Genomic DNA, 6,302 nt, shown 5'->3' with positions numbered 1-6,302 from the left:
CTCATTAAACAAAGACTTTAGGAAGCAAATTCCTGGTTAGGGATGGTAAGGACTGACAGGTCTGGCTAAGGCCCGATTCCCAAAGTCTGGGTGGGTGGGTGGTGTGGGTGAGTGGGGGGCTTGAAGGGGTCACTTGAGGAGGTCCTCACCCATGGCCAAGCCTCTGTCCCTCATGATTCCAGGCAAGGGGACATGTGGCTCTTTGTGGTGAGTGGGTGGGTGCAAGAGAGAGCTGGGCATCTGGGCCGCTGTCTAGGCTCTGCCTGCAGCTTGCTGTGTGAAGGATGTATTTGAACCCCTCTGGGCTGAGGGTGAAGCCCATTTCCTTAACAGGCTCCTAGAGCCCTCCCCCGGTCCAGCCCCCACCCTGCGCTCTTCCTTCTGTCCCACCTATTCCCCCGAGACACGAGATGCTCTGTATCCTCCTGTATTTCTCTGACTGGCGAGCTTTGTCTGCACCCCTGTTCCCACCTCCCTGGGCCTTTGCCCTTGTGGTTTCCTGGGTCAGGCTGTCCCTCTCCCCTACTTTCCCTAGAGAGCACCTGATCCTTGCCCCATCCCTGCCCTTAACACCCCTAGTGCGGTGCCCTGTCTCTTCAGAAAATGGGGCACAGGGCAGATCTGACCTCCCCCACCTTCCCATGCCCCCAGGGCCAGGACAGAACCTGGGGCCGAGGCAGTGCCAAGGAAGTTTCTATAGTCTCAAGTGTCGCCCACAGCGCTAATACTGTGACCCTGTCACGGCCCCAGCCCAGGCCCGGGTGATCATTCAGCTGCACAGGCCACCCTGGGTGAAGAACCAGGTGCCTCGTTCATGACTCAGCTCAGCCACTGACCTGAGACCAGTTACTTCCTTCCCGTTTTGGTTTCCTATTCTGCAGAGTGTGGCTCTTGGTGGCCCGTACCTGAGGAAACTGCTTGGGGATTCCAGCAGTTTCTGGTGTAAGTCTGGCTGCAGAGAGTAAAGGCCAGTGCTGAAGCTATGTGGTGAGGGGTGGCAGAGGTGGGCCCTGGGGCTCAGCCCCAGCCTCCAGGCAGCGTGAGGGGTTCCCCAGGAACTGGGCCTCCTTGCTGCCTTCTCCTGGGCAGACGGGGCTCTTTCTACAGATCTTTATCAAATGCTCAATGTGCTGGGTCCCTGCCGCCACTTCTGCCAGGGGTACTCCATTTTGGGGTCCTGGCTGCCCTCTGCAGGGCTGGGAACTTCAGGCATGGCTCTGAGTCCCAGAGAGCCCCCCAAAGAGTCTAGGGGTATGGAGTCAACTTCCCCCTCTCCCCCAATTTGACCCTTTGTTTTTTGAATCCAGATAAGCGAGCATGAACATCACCTAAGAAATGTGGGAGTCTCTGCCAGACAGGAAATGGCCTGCTCAGATTGGGGCTCAGGCGATAAACTTGCCTTAAGATTCCTACACGTGGGGTCCCTGTGGGCAGGCCCTGCCTCCCCCAGCCCTCAGCGCTGTGTGGAAAGTATACTTTATCTCCATCAGACTTTCCAACAAGCCGTTGACTCTGTAGGGCCATGGGGCCAACCACGGAAAAACTCACCCTCCCCACCTCCGTCCAAAAACACTGGACCTTTTCGGGGTTATAAATTTATGGCAGAAGCGGAGGGCCAGCTCTTGCTGCAGGCAGCCTTTGAATCTCAGCCCCACACTCAGTGCCCACCGGGGGCCTTTCCTCCAGCCAGCGGGAGCAGGCCCTTGGCTGGGAAAACGAAAGGCATCCGTGGGGAGGCAGGAGCCTTTGTAACCCCCCTGACCCCCGACTCACCCCTCCAGGGCCCCAGAGGCAGGCCTCGCTGGCTGAGCTGCGGGAAAGGCTGACTTGCAGGCAGCTTGGGGCCAGCTCCGGCCCTGTCCTGCCACAGGCCTCCTCTTCACATTTCTCTGGTCAGGACTGCCTTCTCTGGGCCTCAGTTTCTTTTTCTGTAACAATCGGAGCTTAGATAAAGCCATCTACAAGTTTCATTAGGGGGTTCGTGTTCCACTGCAATTCGCATTCCTTTCTGAGCCCCCTCTTCTGCCAGTGCTGGGGTCTAGAGAGTTGCTGGGGGCCTGTTGGTGTGTGTGTGGGAGGGCGGGGACAGGGAAGCACACTGGGGGAGCCCCAAAACCAGGTCACTCAGCTGGAGACAGAAGGCAGGAAAGAGTTTTCACAGTAAGAGAGAGTTTCGTTGAGGATGGAATTGCTGATGCATTTATATATTGATTAGATAAACATGGAGTGAGTACCTACTTTATGTCAGAAAACATACTAGATGAAGATGATGATGCTGTGTGTAAAACAGAGACGAAGAAAGACATAACCCTGAGAAAAGAAGTCTTCAAACTGGTGTGGAGGGAAGGCATTCCTGGCAGAGGAAGCTCTAGGCAAGGCAGTGACTCATGAAAGGGTGTCGTGCGTTTGGACAGAACTTTGGAGCACAAAGTTCTTTGTTGCTGAATTGAGAAAGTGGTGACTGCTTCCTGGTGTAAATGGCTCTGGAACCAAAGAGACCTGAGATCAAATCCTAGCACTGCTCTTACTAGCTGTAGGACTCTGAGGGTTGCTGGGTTGTCTGAACCTCAGAGTTTGTAGAGAGTGGGATATAATTCTAACATCTGGGAGCTGTGAGAATTAAATAAAAGAAGGTCGGTAAACATCCCACCTGGGTTCTGGCAGAGGTCGGCGCAGAGGTACCCAGTGGGGGCACCACAAATAAGCAGAGCTTTGTATTTGCCAAAGTCTTCTTACTATGGGAGCAGATGCCAGGCAGGGGTTTATCAGTCAAGGAGGCTGTGGGAAGAGAGCTTGAACCAGAAATCTCTGCTCTCTTCTAGTTCTTGGGTCTGTTATTCCACCGAACACCTATTCCCAGCATCCTTGTAGAGGTATGGAACTAGCACCTTTGCCCCCCATCTGCTCTTCTCCAGGTTCCAGAGTTCTCACCTCCCTAGTCACCTCCTCTGGTCACACAGTTCCACACTGATCACTGCTCTCTAGGAATCTCGTCAGTGTGGAGTAGATTGAGAAAATCACCTCCTTGGATTTGGACACAATCTCTATTGATATGGCCAAAGAAGTCAATGGCTGGCCACTTGCCTTTTACTCAGCTGCAGCAGGGAGACCCACCCACTTAGGCTAGATGCTCTCAGACATTCTCAAGATTTGTAGAAGCACAGAGCATTCCAGGAAGTGATAAATCCTTGTGGGATGAATGAATGAAGTGTCTGACTTTGGGCTCAGGCCAGCCCTGAGGAGGGAAATCCAGAGAATTTAGGGGGGCACAGAAGGATCCCTGCAGCTGGGGGCTGTGTTGCAGTCTTTCCCTGGGAGCTCAAAATGCTTCCTCTCTCCTCATTCATCATTACTCCACCCTGCTGGTCGCTGTCTTCACAATACCCCTCTTTGGGGGATGGAATGGCAGGCTAATAGACTCATAGACTCACAGGCTGTCAGCACTGAGGGGCCTCTACAGAGGGTCCAGTCCAGCCTTCTCATCATACAGATGGTAAAACCGAGGCTGGATAGGGAGAGGCTGTCAAGGTTTCCTAGAGTCACTCGGTGAGTCGCTGATGGAAGGCGATTCCGCCAGTGGTGAGGACCACTCTGGATGATGTAAGTGCAGGTGGCCCCTGACCTAGAGGAGACAGCTGGCTCACCCTGTTTGTGAGGCTTCTAGGTTAACCCTGTTCACCACCACCACCCAAGAGCCATGCAGAAACTAAAAAAATCATTGGGCTCCGTGACCCTGGCAGATGCCCAGACCCCACTGGAGGACCCTGGGAAGGGACTGTGGGAAAGCATCCATCCTGAGGTGTGATCACAATGCTGATACAGGGACATGGCCTCCGGCTCAGGTTCTGGTTCTGGCTTTGCTTCTGCTCTCTGTGTGACCTGGGGCAGGACCCACCCTGCCTCTGAGCCTCAGTTTCCCCATCTGTGAAATGACAGTGCCAAATTGGACCCAGAGGCCTCTGAGCTCTCACCCGCTGTTTATCTGAATGCTTTAGCAGGGAGGAATCTGCACTCACCTTCAGCATTTCCTGCCTTGGCACATGCCGAGCCCCCTATCTAATCCTGGGGTCCCAGGCCTGCCCTCTGGGGAGAGATTGTTGTGATTTAAGGTTCCAGATTTCCTGGACCATTAGTATCATGATACTTTATATCTGGGCCTCTATTGCTTTTTAATTAAAACCGAATCCATCCAATCCCTGGTTTTACATGCATCTCCGGGAGCCTGCGGAGGCTCTGCTCTGCCTGATGCTTTGTGTAGCCCTGCTTCTGCTTTTCTGTTTCCTTTCTTGAATCCCTAGCTCCTCTTGTTTTAGGAAGAGAAGGGTCTGGAATTCTTTATGGACACCTTCTTTGACTTGCATACTGAGGCCCTAAATTGCATACCACTGATACCCAGCACCCCACATTCAAAAGCATCTGTGCAGGACAGGACAAAAGGATGACCTCAGACCAGTTCTGTGTCTGACACCCACTTCCAGTCCAAGGAGGAGTTGGAAGGACTGGCTTGGTGTGCAAGGTCTGTCCCCTCCTTGTGTCGGTCCTGGAGTTTTGGGGCAGAGGGCTATGTGTCTGATTCTCTCCTGAAACAGCATCTGAAACCTTGAGGCTGGAGAGAGAGGAGAGCAGGCTGCAGGGTCAACCCTGCCCTGATAGGCTTTGCAGACAAAGAAAACAAGATTTCTGTGGGCCAATTGGGCACTCTGGAATGGAGTGAGGCATGAATCATATAGCAAGGACCAGTCGAGGGTCTGCTATCTGTCAGGATCAGGTGACCCAAACCAAAGGTGTCTGCCTGGGATTGGGGGGAAAGTGGACATCAACTGGAAGAGGGGGCATCACCCATGTCAACAAATTTTTCTTAGCAAGGAGTGGGAGACATTGGAAAATCCACAGTACACCCAAAGAGAGAAAGCTGGTCTGGGACATTGCTACTGCAAAGGGACGCCCCCCACAACCCCAAGCCAGGTTCCAGCACCCCTTAGGCAAGCCTGGCTGTTGTCACTTTGTGTCTACCCCCCCATGCGCCCCTTTGCTCTGTCCCCCCATCCAGACCTGACTCTGAAAACAGTGAGTGACACAGTGGAGGAAAGTGAGGAAATAGAAGCCCCTCAGCTCCTGTCCCCCTCCCAGTGGCTAAATCTGGAAATGGGCCTGAGTAGGGGAGAAGGAACTTTAAATCGTGTGTGAGTGACCTTCTGAGGTCAAACTGAATGCACCCATTTCCACCTAAAAATAAGACTGTCTCTTTATACCTAACCTGGAACAGGAATGCTGGGGTCCAGCCTAGGTCCTTGTTAGGGCTGGAGAGGGAGACACCTTAGGGCAGATTTGAGTGACAATGATGAAAAAATTAAGTTTTTAAAATCATTTGCACACTACAGAATTTAGCCTGTTCCACATGCCAGTTACATATCTGTTATTCCAAGGAATCTTACACCATTCCTGAAGTCAATTTTATCATCATTCCTTAATTATAGATGAAAAAAATAAATTCAGAGAAACTCAATGGCTTGCCCAGAGGCCCTTAAATCAGGATTTGAATGGACTTAGGCATCTGGGCAGAAATTTCTACTCTAGCACTTTTTTGGGGGGCCTTCAAGCTCAACTCCCCAAAACTCTGATTCAGATCAGGAGTCGGGGCAAGGACTCTGCATTTCCACAAGCTCCTGTGAAAAGCTCCGGTTCAAGTAGGTGGTCCAGAGAACATATCCCAGAAACACCACCCTCACTTTGATGTCCTTTGATGCCCCTTGTGGGGCAGGTGACAGGGCCCCTCCAGGATGCCAAGACCAGACATCACCCCCTCCTCCTCGTGTTCTCCATGCCCTCCAGTCCCCATTCAGGTCTTGTGAGTGAACATACAGTATGAGCCAAGAGTGGTCATTCCGGGGCTCTGGGGCCAGACTTCACAAGCTCGAACCCCAGCTCTGCTACTTTCAGTTGCGTGACCCACCTTTCAGGGCAGGTTACTTCTCTCGCGGCCTCAGTGTCCTCATCTGAAACGGGGTAGTGTGGGCACCTATCCCATAAGGTGGCTGTGAGGATCAGCTGAGTGTGTTCATGTAACTCAATGATGTGTCACATGTGATATACGGTGAGTGAGCACTCCATTGTTCTTGTTGTTTAGCTGCCCAGGTGTGTCCAACTCTTTTGTGACCCCATGGACTGTAGCCCCCCAGGCTCCTCTGTCCATGGGATTTCCCAAGGCAAGAATACTGGAGTGGGTTACCATTTCTTTCTCCGGGGGATCTTCCCAACTCAGGGATCAAACCCATGTCTCCTGCATTGCAGGTGGATTCTTT

This window comes from Cervus elaphus, chromosome 1, assembly GCF_910594005.1.
Source record: "Cervus elaphus chromosome 1, mCerEla1.1, whole genome shotgun sequence".
NCBI classification, from domain to species: Eukaryota; Metazoa; Chordata; class Mammalia; order Artiodactyla; family Cervidae; genus Cervus; species Cervus elaphus.
The sequence above is the reverse complement of the archived record's forward strand: the minus strand, read 5'-3'. Positions refer to the sequence as shown.